Source organism: Sceloporus undulatus, chromosome 6 (assembly GCF_019175285.1).
Source record: "Sceloporus undulatus isolate JIND9_A2432 ecotype Alabama chromosome 6, SceUnd_v1.1, whole genome shotgun sequence".
Classification (NCBI taxonomy): domain Eukaryota; kingdom Metazoa; phylum Chordata; class Lepidosauria; order Squamata; family Phrynosomatidae; genus Sceloporus; species Sceloporus undulatus.
In genome coordinates this window covers 4,955,395-4,971,247 of record NC_056527.1, presented here as the reverse complement: position 1 = coordinate 4,971,247, position 15,853 = coordinate 4,955,395, and the positions used below count along the sequence as shown (strand labels likewise).

Here is a 15,853-nt window from a genome sequence, read left to right as displayed (position 1 = left end):
GATTTTTAGTTTGGAGGGATTTGTAGTTTGCTGGAGCACCAGAGCTCCCTGACAAGGAAGGTTAAGTGTTCCAACTTGTCAATGCAATCAAGGAAAACACTTTTGTATTTGTAAAGTAAGTTACACACACATGCGCTCTCACACTCACACCTGACTAAAAATGCACATCTTACAAATATCCGTAACTTACCCATCATGTATGTAAATATATTAAAATAGGCAGTTTGCACATTTTAAATATACATTGCACAAGCTGAGGACAGACACGTCATCTAGTTTTTCCCCTTCAAAACGAAAACCTTAAAGGAACAAAATAACTTTATAAAATGCCTCCATTATATGTACTTCAAAAAACGTGAATAGAAATAATAACACCAATAATACTATTACTACTAACAATAATAACAACAATTAGTAAGCCTACTCCTGCAGCTGCTGCTTCTTCTTCTGGGTTTGTACCCTCAACTTGGTGTAGAAAACTGGTCAGTTTTCAAAAACATTCAAATTGCCCTCAGTACACAAATGTCAGAGTCCCAGTACTGTATTGAGAGTAAGGCAAGATATGATGATGATGATGATGATGATGATGATGATGATGATGATGATGATGATAATAATAATAATAATGGTGAATGTCATATTATCCAGCTTTGTTGTTACTGTTACATTACATAGGCTTGTACCCTAAACTGGGAAAAAGAAAATGTTCAAACGTCCCTAATGCACAAACTTCAGGGAAAACATGAGAGGGAAACAGTTATTGCTACTACTGCAACAAACAGGCTTACATACTAAGCTGGTATACTAAAAATAAGACTTGGGTTTTCCAAAAGTTTGCCTTTGTTTCCCTGTCTGATGCAGTCTTCCCCCAAAGAAGCCCTGCTTTTCTGTAGGCACCTTGCAAGCGGAGTTACCTTTCTCCTCCAAGTGGATGGGTTTAACAGTTTTGGACAGAGTGGCCAAACCAGAAGGACTGTGCGTCTGTTCTGCTGTTCAGCACATCTGTTCACAGCTGGACAGCCAGGCAGAGAGAGAGCAGGATGCTGGAGAAAGTGAGGCAAAGCAGGCTTCCTGGAGGTGTTTATATAGGTATCGGTGATGCCCCCCTTCATCACGACACGGGCGGGAATTTAGGGTTGGCCACTTAAAATGTTGGCAGGGCAGGGAGGGCAACTCCCAGGTGTGCAGGCTACAGATTATACAAGTAGTAAGGAAAGAAATGGGATTAAAAGGGGGGCATGAAAACCAGTGCAATGTAGTGGTTTGAGCATTGGGACTTTGCCTCCAAAGACCAGGGTTCGATTTCCAGCTCAGCCGTAAAACCCACTGGCTGGCCTTGGGCAAGCTGCACTCTCTCAGCCTCAGGAGAAGGCAATGGCAAGCCTCCTCTGAACAAATCTTGCCAAGAAAGCCCCAGAATGGATTTGCCTTTTGGTCACCATAAGTCAAAAACAACTTGAAGACACACAGTAATAACAAATGTGCCAGACAGTGAACACTTAAAAAGATTTTTGCATCTGAAGTGTAAACACAAAATGGGATTGTGAAGCCGAAGGCTTTCATGGCCAGCATCCTTTGGGGGGGGGGGGTTGGGCTCTGGCCATTTCTAGAATTTCTCTGACTTCCACGCATCTGTGGCTGGCACTCAGGAATGCTGCCCTGGAAAGGCCTTGGCTATATATCTTGTGTGCCCTGGAAAGCAGGAGTGATTGCATTATATTTTTTGGCTAATGGCAGTCCTCAGGTGGGAGGTCTGCCACAGAGGATTAGTGTCTGTTTGATTAGTGCTCAGTCTGCTGGGAAACCCCGGACCCTGGGAGATTCTCATTTGCATTGTTGAGACTTATCTTACTATCTTTCAGGATTGGTAGCCAAACCTTGTTTACTTTAAGGGTTTCCTCTCTCCTGTTGAAATTGTCCAGTTTGTTGTGGATTCCAATGGCTTCCTGCATTCCTGACATGTAGTTTGTGACATGGTCCAAAATTTCAGTGTTTTCAAACACAGTATTTTCATGCCCAGGATGGTTGTGGTATGTTCTGCTACTGGCCCAGTCTGCAGTGTCTCTCGTGTTCCTTGATTATTGTTTGCCACACTGCGTTTGGTGGTCCCTATGTAGACCTTGTCCGCAGCTGCATGTATGCAGTAAAACTCCTGCAAGCGTGAGGGGTCTCTCTGGCCCTGGCTGACGAAGCATTGCGGATTTTCTCCGGGTGGTAATCGCGCAAATGGTTCCCCTGAGGACTGCATAGCACAAACAATATACATGCAAATCACTCCTGCCTTTCCAGGTCACATCAATATATATAGCCAAGTCCTTTCAGGCAAACATTCTGACGGCAAGATCGTGTCTGAACATGGCCACATAGCCAAAAAACCCACAAAAAACTATAGTTATGATGAGTAAATCTAGGTAACCATATCATACTCACATCACTGCTTAAGTGTATCCACACTGCAGAAACAAAGCAGTTTGACACACTTTCAATGCTGTGACAATTCATACTGAATCCTGTGATTTATGGATAAGTATTCAGATAAGGCTATCCTCACCTGCAGCTTGAAGTGATACAGACAGACACTATAAAACCTTCTTTATGTGGATGCGTTCAGGCCTCAAATAAATTACCGTCTTCCTTCCCAAACTGGATTCGGAGCATGTGCATTTATTCCCAATATGGAAACATGGGACACCATTGAAATAAGCTGTTTAGGGAACAAGAAGAATTCCTAGGAAAAGAAATAAATGAAGGAGCAACGAGGTGGAGCAGCGTAAAAACAAGAATTTAAAAGAGCAAAAAATCCTATTAATTCAGTCATTGGCTTGAGAAAATCTGCACCCGCTTCAAAGCTGGCTTTCCTTTCCTTAATTATGTGTGTTTTTCATGAATGAGCTTCCATGAATGAAAGAGGAAGGAAGGCCATCATGGTGCCTAGAGGAAGTCAGCCCAGTTTCCTGTGTTTCTGTTGCCACCCCCACCCAACCGAAAAAACATAACTCTTCCAAATGTATTCCACTCTGGCCCCATTCCATTACAGATAAATCGGTGTGGTGATCCGATCGATGGATCATTCGACAGCAGAGCATGGTTCCGCCTTGCCCTCCTTTCTCCCGCCCTTCCCCCAAAAAATCCATGTGCTTCTCAATCACAAAAGAATGAATTCAAAATGACTCGGTTTCATCCAGCCAACGGGGAAATTGAAAACCTAGCAACCCTAACCTCTATCCATAGCTGTGAATTTACTTTTTTTGAGTAAAATCGCAGGAATCCTCCATCGTCCTGGCTTTGGGGAGGACTTTGGGAGCCACGTTCAGAGAAGTAACTTTTCCAACTCTACCTTTCTCCAACCATAAAACATCTGGCTGAAAGCAAGATCAAATCCCCAGCACAGAAAGCCTCTGTATCTCAGAAGCCTGGAGCCTATTTTGACATTTGATCTTATGAAAGATACCACTAGCAGTGATTCTAAATTTATTTTTTTAAAATGTGTTGCTTCATACCAAAAAAGCCTTGGAACATGACCAAAGTGTCTTTCAGCACTCCTCTGATGTGGGTAAGGCAGTCCCATGCTTATTCCAAAGATACTATATTTGTGACCCAATACTACTAACAGAAAACATCACAGATCTAGAGCACTACAAAAAAGACAAGGAAGAAAGTGCAAAGCAAGCTTACTGCTGACGTAAGGAAAAGGAAATAACGACCACGGAGAACTTACACAAATCCCACCTAGAAAATGACGAAATAGAAATAGTAAAAGAAGTCTTATACCTGGGATAAAACATTGATCAGAGCGGAGACTGCAGTCAAGATCATAAGAAGACTAAGAACAGGAGACAGCTATGAAAGATCTAGACAAGAATCTAAGGAATAAAGATATACAATGAGCACCAAAGTTGGAATCGTTCGGCCATGTATTACCTATTACCATGTGGATGTGAGAGCTAGACAGTTGAGAAAGATGATAGGAAGAAAATCCATTATTGAGATGTGGTGCTGGGGAGGAGTGCTGGGTCCCATGGAGAGCCAAAAGGACAATAAATGGACCCTAGAGCAGATCAAGCTGGAACCTCCCTGGAAGCCAAGAGACCAAACTGAGGCGGTCGTACTTTCGACAGGTCATGAGAAGGAAGGACCAGTGGAAAAGACAATGATGCAGGAAAGGCATGGCAGAATGGTCGACCTTTGGGTCTCCTTCCAACCCTAGGATTATAGGATTATTTGCATAGTTTATTTGACATTTATTTAATCTATTGTGTAGATTTTTTGTTGCATGATATGGGGCTCGACAGAGCCCCCCCCACAAAGTGGTGGCAGGACACCACCCCTTTCCTAGCTGGACAGGGCCGTGCAACCTCATGCCAAGCCCTGATTTGGCCTTCGAGGGCGCAAAAAGCAGTTCCATGTAACTGGGAATGCGGTAATATGGCGCTCCTCAGTCTGTGTCATTTTGATGCATGCCAGAGGAGTGCATGATGCCACACGCCGGTGGAGTGGCACACGACATCAAGGCCCCTGGGCATCATCTGGAGCAATGCCCTGACTCCCCCCCCCCCCAGGCTGGCCTTTCAGCGGGTCTGTATAGGGCCATAGTTATCCATTTGTATTATATCCATTTTCTAGAATGTATGCCACGACAGGTCTATTTTATTTTATGTACAGCGCTGTGTAAACCTACAGCGCTTTATAAATAAGTTTAATATAATAATAATAATAAATAATAAAATAAATGGGAGGGAAGGAGTAAGAAGAAGACTGCAGCCAGATGGATGACCCAGAGAGGTCACAAGTTGACTGCAGGAACTGAACAGGGCAGAGGAAGGCAAGGGCTCTTGGAGATATCTCATCCAAGGGTTCCATGCGTTGAGACAATTCGAGAATGGTTAATAAAAACAACAACATTTTTGTGGCATCAGCTACAAGAAAGACAAGGGTTGACCATAGTATTGGGCTGGAGGAGTACAAATGCTAGAGAAGTGTTTCTCTAGATGAATCTGCTAGGTCTTCCAGCACGTCTCTGCCCAGATGTTGAATACACAGAGTCAACATTGGAGGACCTAGAGATTTCCAGAGAGAAAATATTAACAAATCCTCAAATAATCAAACTGTGAAAAGTCAAAGCCGCAAATGCGGAGGACATACACCAGTCTAACTCTTTTCACTTTCAAAGAAAACTCTCAAATCCATCTAACTTGGCTTTTGAAACGATTTTATCTTTTCAGATCGTTTTCCTATTTTTAAATATGATCTTTTAAATATGTGACAGTTAATATCTTTAGTCAATTTTGTAATTTTTCAGCTGAACTGTGTTTTAGACTGTAAGCCATTTTGGGTCCCCAATCTTGGGATAAAGCCAACAAATAAATATAACAACAACAACAATCTTCAAGAGCCATGAAAGATCTCCTGAATGTACACCAAAGCACAAGTAAACTCACATATCGGCTCTCTAGCCCTCTGCCTGGAGACGAAACATCAGCTCATCCATTCTCCATTGCGTGCATTTCTTTTTGCTAAAGTGAGATTCCTCCTCGGATTGTCCCATCCCACTGGAATCCCAGTCCACCAAAAAAAAAAATCAGCAAGAAAAAAATAAAGAAGTTAAAAGTCATTGGAAAGAGTGAACTGGCAAAATGCTTGCAGTCATCACAGCTTCAAGCAACAATGGAAGGGTCAGTTCCTGTGGACGAAAAGGCTGCCTGCATTTCAATAGCTGGGAACTAGGTGTAACTCGGTCTCTCGCACTATGAGTCAAATCCAGCAATTTCGGTTTGAGAAAAAAAACCCTTACCGTTCCATATCTCTCATGTGGAAGGAGAGCAGGATGACACTCCGTTCCTAACAGCAACAACATGGCTGTTTCAAGCCTTCTCTAAAGTTCCACCCACGCGTTGGAAAAATCACTTCTTGGCCTTTTGCAAATGGGTAATTAAACGCCACAATGGTGTTGCTTTACCCAAGGTGAGATCAACACAAATGTTAATCAGCTTTACTTTGATGATCCCAGGAGTCATCAGAAAGCACATCTGAGAACATATGTAAGTAAGCACATCCATGCTCTCTAATGATATAATATGCATTATCGCATGTGTGACCATCCATCTCTTTCACATGGATTCGGATGGCTGCACACTTTCGGGAGAAAGAAGGTGAACAGATGCAATTGCACAGGAAAGTGAAGGCAATTAACACTGATGTGAATATCAAAAATTTGCAGCATTACAAATACCATGTGTGAGCCCAGTCTAAGCATATGCCATATAGGTCCTATACCCTACTTCCCTGAATACATTCACTAGACTACTTCACAGAAACCAGAATCTTAGAGCTGGAGGGGCAGAAAACGCCTCTTCTAGCCATGTATTTAATGTGACTGAGCATCCAAGATTTTGTATCCATTGGGGTCCGGAACCAAATCCAGCGGATACCAAGGGCCCACTGTACTTCTTTTCCAAAGCCCTCCCTGCACTCCCAGCATTCATGTCCTGACACATCGGTGGGGGGGGGGGAGAAGAAACTGGCTAGGGATGCATCTACACTGTAGAATAATGCACTTTGCACCACTTTCCCCTACCGTGGCTCCATCCTACAGGATCCTAGTATGTAGATGGGGCACCAGCAACACTATGGGCCGAGAAAGTGAAGACCGCAAACTACTGATCCCAGGATTCCAGGATGGAGCTACAACACTAGAAGTGGTGTCAACTGCATTATTTCTGCACTGTAGCGCACCCCAAAGTCAAAGCAGGAGGAAAATCAGAATGGAAATGGAGGGGCCACCACCAGAAAGCCTGATTTGGAGCTCAGCAGCAGCAACATTCGCTCACAACTCTGTCCTCTGGGGTGGCAACCAACATCTGCATTCCTCCTTCCAGCTGCTGAATGAGTCCAGATTCTTTCCTTGCCCACGAGCCCTGGCTGACATATCCTGCAAACCCATGCTTTGAACACCGTTGGCCCGTGTGTGCAAATATTTATTTGCTGGACCTCCGCAGAGGCTCCCCTCCATCAAGCGGCCAGAACAATGTGGCTCTTTCCTTTCTTTCGGTGCAAAATGACTCCCCGCATTCTTCAGCCCATAAATGTCTCCCCCCCAAAACATCCTTGCCTCATTAATATATATAACCCTCAAATAATCACTCTGTCCGTCACGGGTTGCCAAATCAGACCATCTCCCTCTCCCCTAAAATAAAAATCTGGGTGAAAAATGCAAAAAATAAATGAAATAAGCATACAATGAGTCTCTCAAATTGGTCCCTCTGGGCTGATAGGGCACCGTCCCTTTTAAATTGAAGGGGAAAACTATGCAAAACCTTTGGAAATATAAATACTAATTAGCATTAGCATGAGGAATGGCCGTCAGGGAAGTGGCAACATGTCAGACATAGGCTGTTGGCAAAATGCAGAATAATGCCGTTGGCACCGTTTTAAACGGTCATGGTGCCATGCAATGGAATCTTAGGAGTTGTAGTTCATTGTGGCTTCAGAGCACCAAGTACACAATAACACAATCAAGAGCACTGAGCCATGGCATCAAAGTAGTGTCAAACTGCATTCATTCTGCAGTGCAGATGCAGCAGTGGACTGGAGCGATCATCATGACTTGAAGGTGCCACCTACTGCTCTAGCAGCCTGCATCTGCACTGCAGAAGTAATGTAGTTTGACACCGCTTTTAACTGCCATGGCTGCATGGATGGCACCCTCCTTAGAGGGCTAAATGGCTCACTACTTCCTATCCTTCACCTGTCAGGCATTTAGAACTGATGGTTTTCAAGGGGAGGACTTTTAAGAGGGCTATTTGTTTTACTCGTAGTGTTTTTTAATTGTTTTCTATCCCTTTTAAGGTTCTCTTAAATTTGTTTAATACTATTAATTCTTTTAATGTTGCGCGGGGGTGGGTGGAGGGGGGGGGGGGGGTGGGGGGGTGGGGGGTGGGGGGAGGGGGGGGGGGGAAGGGGTAGGGTGAGTGATTTTGAGGGCAGTGTGGGGTAGGGGTGGGGGGGAGAGAGGGGGGGGAGAGGTGGGTGGGGGGATGAGGGGGTGGGGGGGGGGGGGGCGGGCGGGAGGGGAGGGAGGAGGGGAGGAGTGGGTTGAGGGTGGCGTGGGGAGGTGCAGGGGGGGGGGAGGGTGGGTAGGGGATGGGGGGGCGTGGGGGGGCGGGCGTGGGGGGGGTGGGAGGGTTGAGGCGGGGTTTGAGGGGAGGGGGCGGTTGTGGGGGGGGGGGGGGGGTGTGGGGAGGGGGGGGGGGGGGTAGGGGGGAGGGGGGAGAGGGGAGGGGGGTCGTGGGGTGTGGTGGTGGTTGGGAGGAGGCAGGGGGTTGGGATGGAAGGTGTGGGGGCTGTCAGTCAGGGTGGGGGAGGAGGAATTGGGAGAGAGGTTGGGTTGATGGTTGCGAGATGGAGTAGTGGAGTTGAAGGGGTTGAGCGGGTGGGATTGTGTGTGTGCTTGGGTGGGGCGCTTTTTGTATATTTGCAATTATATTGTAATATTTTAATTTGCAAGCATCTTGCGCACATACTTGGGAAAAGGCAGGGCACAAATTTAGATCATTGTGTTGCCAGGTGCCTTGCAATCATTTGCCGGTGAACTTAGGCAAACCTATCATGGGTTTTGTGGGGCTGAGATATGTGAGCTCACCCAAGGTTACCTAGTGGGTTTTCATTGGCTGAGCAGGGATTTGAACCCTGATTTCCAGCATCATAGTCCAACATTCAAACACTACACCACTCTGACTCTCAGGTTCATAAAAAACATAGATTTGTAGAGTTGGAAGAGGACCCCAAGTGCCATATATAGTCTACCTGCTGCCATACAGACACACAACTAAAACATCCATCCAACCTGTTTAAGACATCTCTGGAGATCTTCAAACAAAAGGTTAGACAAGCACTTTCAGGAGTCATTGTCATCATCACCAGTTTCCGGTACGTGGGGCAAAAATATTCTATGTTTGGAGACTAATTGCTGTGCCAGTGGTTTGCACTGTGAGGGTCAAGGAAGACGACAAAAACTTGGCTGACTGAGAATCCTATTTCTCCAAGGCCTTTTGTCTCATAACAGTGTGCACCCACACAACCTTTTTCCTCTTGCAGCCAAGTCCTACATCAGCATATTAACTCAAGTTACATCCTGAGCATTATTTACACCAGGTGAGCCAGCTGGCATCTGGTTTAGTTGTTAGACTATGACTCTGGAGACCAGGGTTTGTTTCCGTCTCAGCCATGGAACCTACTGGTGCCTTGGGCAACCCTCAGCCTTTGGAGAATCATAGAGGTGGAAGAAACCCCAAGGGCCATCCAGTCCCAACCCCTTCTGCCATGCAGGAACTCTCAATCAAAGCAGCCCGACAGATAGCCATCCAGCCCTCTATCTAAAGACCTCCAGGGACGGCAGACCTCCACAACTCTCAGGGGAATGTGTTCCACTGTCAAAACAGCTCTGATGGTCAGAGTTCCTCCTAATGTTGAGCTGGAATCTCTTTCCTGGACCTTGCATCCATTGTTCCGGGTCTTAGTCTCTGGAACAGCAGAAAACAACATGCCCCTCCTCACAATTGTCATCCCTTCACATATTTAAAAGGACTCATTCACCTCTAACCCGTCTCGTTCCAGGCTAAACATACCCAGCTCCTTAAGCTCTCCTAACAGGGCATGGTGTGCAACCCTTCACCCCTTTTAGTCGCCCTCTTTGGACATGTACCAGTTTCTCAAAATCCCTTTTCATCTGGGGCCCAGACACTGGATGCAGGATTATTCCAGATGAGCTCTGGAGACCGTCTGACCAAAGCCGAAAAGAGTGGCACTATTCCTTCCCTTATCTAGACACTGTACAGTGGCCTGCGCCATACATTGTGCTTCCCTTCCACGGCTTCACAGTGCTGAAGCCCGCGGGTTTTAGAAATAATGGCGCGTGTGCCCATGTGTGGCACACGGTGCTGCATGCACGCACCCCATTATTTTCAATGCGGTGCAAACATACACGATTTCCCCCTTCCGCGGGGGGAGGGGAGGGTTTCCAGAACAGATCCCCCGGGTAAGGGAAGGCAAGAAGACTACTCTTCTATTGAGCAGCCTAGAATCGCATTGGCCTTTTTAGCTGCCACATCCCACTGTGACTCATGTTCAACTTATGGTCTCTACTAGACTCCTGAGATTCCTCTCACCTGTTTGTGCTAAGCCAGCTATCCTCCATTCTATATATATATATATATACTATATGCATTTCATTTTTTTCTCCCTAGTACAGTACCTTACATTTCTCCCTGATGAAATTCATTTGTTAGTTTTGGCCCAGCTTCTAACCCATTAAGGACATTTTTTGATGTTAAAGCAATGCAAACCTCCTCTGACGAATCTTGCCAAGAAACCCTTGACAGGTTCCCTTAGGGTCTCCGTAAGTTGGAACAACTTGAAAGCACACAACTAGGACCACAAAATACACCAAGAAGATCACAGGCTCAGTTTCTCCCTTGGAAACCTGGGTGAAACAAAAAATAGGGTCTGCACAACGAGTTTTGTTACTTAGGGCAACTCCTCATAACAATCTGAGTCCCCACTACTCTTGAGTTGGCCAAATCGTTGTCGTCTTTCCACAAGGACGCCTGACAAAGCAGCCTTTCAACAGCAGTAGCGATAGTTGTGAAACCAGCCATGAGCTTAGAAAGTATCTTAAAACCTCGCCGTACTCCACTGCTAAGGCAAGAAAAACCACAGGATTTCAAACGGCGTGCAACTCCCCACGTGGCTCCAATGACGGAACATGGCAATCTCAACCCATTTGGACATCCAACCCATCTTTCCACTCTCTGCCGTTTCTCTGGGGTTTTTCGACTGGGGCTTCAGCCAGGGACATCTGGAATCCTTAAGTACAAAAATTCGATTCTGCCTGTTCAGGACGGATGGTGGCTGGCAACTGCCCGATGTTTTTATTCCTCTGTCCCTCGATCTTTCTGAACAAACATCGGGAAACACACAGGACAAACCAGCCCTCCCTGTCAAACAACTTCCATCAGCATCCAAGGCCACAAGAGCTCCTTCCGGCTCCAGAAAAGTCAACAAAAAACACCAGCTGGGAAAAAGCAACTGTACAAGTGATCTTGCAGAACTCTGAGAGGTATCCTCGGGAAACTTGCCATTCAAGCTTGCAACGTTCTGCTTTATTGCTTCCATCCTGTGGCATACAAAATATTTTACGCCTCTGTTTCGTGGCCAGATTGTCGAGAGAGCCTGGGCCGCAATCAACCAGGGTCAAGCAGCATCCTTTATCTGAAGTCCAAATTGGCCCATCAAGTTTAATCTTTGAAGGCCATGTGCTTTCGGAGTGCCTTGGAAATTGCAACATCAGAGACAGGGCCAGAAATGGAGAAGGGGCGAAGAAGAGCCCTCTTCTCTCCCGGCAGGGATGTGCTGCCGATCACGAAGGAACACGAGTTGCTTGTTTACAACATGTCCATGTCTTTCAGCTACAAGGCTTAACCCCAAGGCTGCCCTTGAAGGTTCAGGCACCATGAATCTGGAATGAGGGGGAGTTCTCGGAACACCGCATGTAGAAGACATCAGACAGGGGATCTAGGAGTCCTAGTAGACCACAAGTAGCAGCTAAAAAGGCCAAACACACTGGAGGATATAATCCAGTTTGACACCACTTTAACTGCCATTGCTCCAGCTATGGAGTTCTGGGAACTGTAGTTATTGTTGCACTAGAGCTCTCTGACAAGAGGCTAAACGTCTCAAAAACTACAGTTTCCCAGGACTTCCTAGTGCGAGCCATGGCATTAAAGCGGTCTCAAACTGATATTTCTTCAGTGTGTTTGGACCATGGTTAAGTCGCTAGTTCACCATTTCCAAGGCCAAAACTTACATCTACGCTACACAGACTGTTATATCTTCTTTAAACTGACCCATATTGAAGTGTGAACATACCGGATCATCTTCTGATGGTTCCCTTGGTGGCCTTTTAGAAATTTTAGAGATGGGATATTTTACATTATTCTGTATTTCATTTAAATCCACCCTTTCTCCCCGGAGGGACCCAAGGCGGCTGACAGATAAAACGGATACACAATTATAGAAATTCAAGCAATTAAAACCTGTAATAAAAAATCACATAAAATATATACTGTACCATAAAATTAATACATAATCAATAAATATAGTTAAGTACATCATGGTTGTATTTCAATATTTCTGCGTATGGTCATTTTCTAGATGTTTATCTGGTTTCTTTGTTCACTGATATTTACATCGAATCACTGTAGTGAACACCTACAATGGCTAATAATTTTGCGCTAATCTAAATAGGATCCCACGTACCAACTTCCTGTTAGTCTTTTTTGTCCCTCAGTTTAGAGCCTTCTGTGTGCAAGGGCATATTGCCCTATCTTTCCATTTGGTCACTGCACTTCATACATTAAGTACCAGCCAAACGTTGACACGCTTGTATCAAGCACAGAAGGAACACATTTCCTCTCTTGGAAATGATGACAGAAATCTTGCTAAAGATTAGCTAATCCTGGAGCAAGTGAAACGAGGGATTATTCCTTTTCCTACTTAAAGATGGCATAAGGTCAGGAACGACTGCCTTTAGCATACTTCGCTCTAGAAAAAAACACAATCAAGCAGGCAGGGTGAGTCCTGCGTGCTACAAGAACTGGGACAAAAGCAGGGGCTACCTAAATAAGAAACCCTCTGTATTTGCGTTTGCAAGCTTCCAGCATCCTGTCAAATCATAGAATGCTCTTTAATAGCTAAGCTGAGATTTTCTTCTTGCCTGGACTGACCCAGCGAAACTGTAGAATTCGCACCCGCCTGAACTGACCATGGAAGCAGCGACTCAGGACCAAGTTCTCAATTGGCCACCCAACCCATGGCCCAGGCCCACGCAGGGCATTCCCAACCCTAAATATAGCTTTGTGGGTTTTTTGGGTCTCGGGCCATGTCTAGGAGAGTTTATTCCTGACGTTTCCCCATCTGTGCTATGGCATCTTTAATGCCCAACCCGTCCTGCAGATCCGGGATGCCTTCAGTACTTTGCGTTATGTTTTCGAGTGCTTTTGTATTTAGGCTGAAGCCTACAACCCTCCTCTGGATTAGCCATTTTTTTAGAAAAAGATAAAATCCCCCGAAACAATGATCCTAAACGGAACCTGATACGGAAACGTCGGAGCCTCATGCATTCAAAGATCCTTCCCCATTCTTCTCTAAAAGACCTGCCATACTTCCGAAATAAAGCAGTTTGGCACGCCTTTATCACTATGGTCTGTCCTGTGGCCATCCTGGATTTTACGTTTGGTGAGGCATCACCTGGTCCACAGCGAGCGTGGGCAGCACCCAAACTACAAATCCCAGATCCACAGGACTAGTGGCAGTTAAGTGGGGTAAACACTTTATCTTGTTATTATTTTAAAAGATTAATCGTCCATGAGCCGTACACATCTCCTCTACAAACATTTTTCTCTCACTTTTAATACCATTTAAACCCCTCCTTCTCCTTCCCGTTTTCCATAGCATGATAGCCCCCACTTTATTCCCTCCTCATTTCTCTAATATTGGCTCTTCTGCTATTCCTACCAATTAAACTTCAAACTGCATGTTTTTTACTGTTGTTTTAACAGGTAAATTTATTTTTCTACAGATAATCACGTCTTATTTCTTATATCCGTCTCAAGTATAACCCAATATTACTGTACATCCCTTTTGTCATTCCATATAATAGTCTAATTCTTATCCATTGCTGATTCATGCCATTTTCCTCCCAGATTGCGCCATATCACCCTGATACAATATTGTCGATCCGAGAACGCTAAGTAGGTAAGCCCTGGTGGTACTGGCTGGACGCCCTGCTTATTCGCGTGCAGAGCACCCCTCAGAGCTTAATTCATCGATGAGGGATCTTACCAGAGAGGATTAATCCAGCGTTTGACGATTACGTTTTGTCCACAAGCCTCCACGTGAATCTGGTCACCTGCCAGGTCAGCGTTAGCTGGGAGTTCCAGTCCAATATAGAAACTTCTCCGAGCCTCCGACAAAACAGCTTTGCCCGCACAGGCTGTCAGACACTGATCCATCGCCTCCGACTTGGCAAAATTGCTGTCTTCAATGCTCCAAACATTTGTCATGGTGAAACCCAAGGAAATGAAGTCTGCATATTTCAAATGGCACATGTTAGGTATTTCTTCCTGCAGAGAGCAGCGAAATAACTCATCCCGATTACAACATCCCATTGTCCCAGAGACAGAGAGGTCCAGTGTAAAGACACCAGAAAGCCTCTTCTTGGGCTCATTCCCACTTACATTTAACGGTTGCATTCGCCCCCCACTCGAGAGCAGATCTTTCATTATCCCATTTGGAATCGCTTCTTTTCTTGGCATACTGTCCCGTCCCCACTGGTTTGCGCTGCTCAAAAGCTGTCAATCATCTGTGCTCCATCATGACTAAGTGGCCGCCTGGCGCGCCCACTGGGAACTCTATACGTGCACCCTACTTACCGGGGGACTGTTCGGGACCTTCCCCATGTAAAGCAAATAATGACTATGCCTGAGCAACCATTTAAATGATGAGGCTCGTGCATGCGCGCCATGGTGGGGGCGGCAGCGCACCTCCACCACAAGTGCACACCCCATTCATCCCTAGGGATGCACTGCCCCTACTCCCGCACAGCTTCATGGTATGCTGAAAGCGGGGGAAAGCACTAGATACATATAATGATAGAATATTGGATTCATTGTTTTGCACTACTTTCCTACGGTTGCAAGTAGTTGCAAATATATGATTGAATCTTCTATCTATTTTATGTTATTTTTTTTAAAAAATCATGCACCCTAGGTCCACCAGAAGCAAGAAAGCAGAGCTGGGAGGAATGGTGGATCTAGACCAAAACTGAGGAGGAATGGGTAAACACTCCTATGCCATTAGTCCCCATCCCCTCCATAATGAGGCGAGTCGATCCATCATTCCCAGACTGGTTGAACACCACCGGAATCAATTCTTTCCAAAGAACCACCAAAGAGCTAGTGTCAGGAAAGAGTGAAGGGTTTTTTTTGCATTTGCCTCAGTTCACTGCAATTGAAACCGATTAAAGTGGATCGAACCTAGTTTTCAATGGGAACTGCAGGTCATATAACCCTATCAGTGATTCGCTTAAATCATAGTGGGAACTTGACCGTTGCTAGCAATCCCGGTTTGCCTCTCCTGAAAGGAGATCCAGATTTAGGACAACAATGTAATAGCATGGGACATAATGGCATTTTGTTCCCCCGTCACAAGGGAAACTTTGAAAACTGGGAAGAAATAGGGTTGGAAAAATTGCTTCACTAGTAAAGAGGCTAAACTAAAATAGTTGGCATATTCAGGTAGCCAATGCGGGCCATTTGGCAATATACAACAACATATCCAACATCCACAAAACAGTTATACTTTTATTAGCCAGCCAAAATGCACAAAATAGTTGTTGCGATACATTGAACCAACATGGTGCATTTGGGTTCTCCGATAAGTTCACTGTTGTGTGGGTTTTGAGATATGAATTTACAAATAAGTTGAGACAGATTTCCACACTATGCCCAAAACACAATACTGCAGAATAATCCAATTTGAAGACTACTTTATCTGCCCTGACTCAAAGCTAGGAAATTCTGGGAACCGTAGTAATTGTGAGCCTTTAGCCGTCCTCGGTCAGAGATCTCTGGTGCCACAATAAACTACAATTTCAGAAGTAAAGTGGTCTCAACCAAGTATTTCTGCAGTGTATTGGGACCCTGGGCCACCTTTAGCTTCTCATCACACTTGGAAAAGTTACTTAATTGAACTGAATCTACCAGAATTCTCCATGGCAATGCAGCTGGAGGGGAGTCTG

General features: G+C 45.2%; 1 protein-coding gene across 2 annotated transcripts in view; it reads right to left on the bottom strand.

Annotated features, from left to right (window-relative positions):
- The window catches only part of GJC2 (gap junction protein gamma 2), an 89,728-nt gene that overhangs the window by 25,878 nt on the left and 47,997 nt on the right, over positions 1–15,853 (bottom strand). The window contains exon 1 of one of the 2 annotated variants that reach the window (XM_042477258.1): positions 10,560–10,655. The exons of the other annotated variant lie outside the window; for it this stretch is intronic. The gene's annotated coding sequence lies outside the window, so the exon portion shown is untranslated. Of the gene's footprint in view, positions 1–10,559; positions 10,656–15,853 lie in introns of those variants that run through there. 2 annotated transcript variants of the gene reach the window in all.